This window comes from Fukomys damarensis, unplaced genomic scaffold, assembly GCF_012274545.1.
Source record: "Fukomys damarensis isolate Sample0158 unplaced genomic scaffold, DMR_v1.0_HiC HiC_scaffold_6, whole genome shotgun sequence".
In the NCBI taxonomy this organism is placed as follows: domain Eukaryota; kingdom Metazoa; phylum Chordata; class Mammalia; order Rodentia; family Bathyergidae; genus Fukomys; species Fukomys damarensis.
The window spans coordinates 41,678,480-41,678,908 of NW_022900918.1; positions in this window are offsets into that span (position 1 = coordinate 41,678,480).

A 429-nucleotide genomic window follows, 5' to 3' on the forward strand; every position below is an offset into this window, starting at 1 on the left:
CGCCCCTTCCCCGCCCCGGCCCCGCGCCCTGCCCGGAAGCTGTGTCCCGGGGCTGCCTGGGAGGGGTGGCGCTACGGGCCGCTTTCCTCACCTTACTTCCCGCTCGGTCTTGCCCAGTTACTGCAGACCGAACGAGCGCCTTCGCCCTCAGCGACGCCCCTAGCCCTTTTACTGTTTTGGGACAGGATCTGCTCAGTGGCTGAATTGCCTGGGATGGGCGTCTCCAAATCTCAACCCTCCTGCCTCAGCCCCCCAAAAGCTGGGATTGCAGGTGTGGCCACACCATCGGTCCCGCTCCCCGCCTGGGGGATTCGCTTCTCTCCGCTTTCGAAGTCCCCGCCCACCGAGGTAGCGAATTTGGAAACCTCGGGAGGGGACACTGATGACCGGGGGGACCCCTCCCTCCCTCCGGGCAGTGCCACAGCCGGC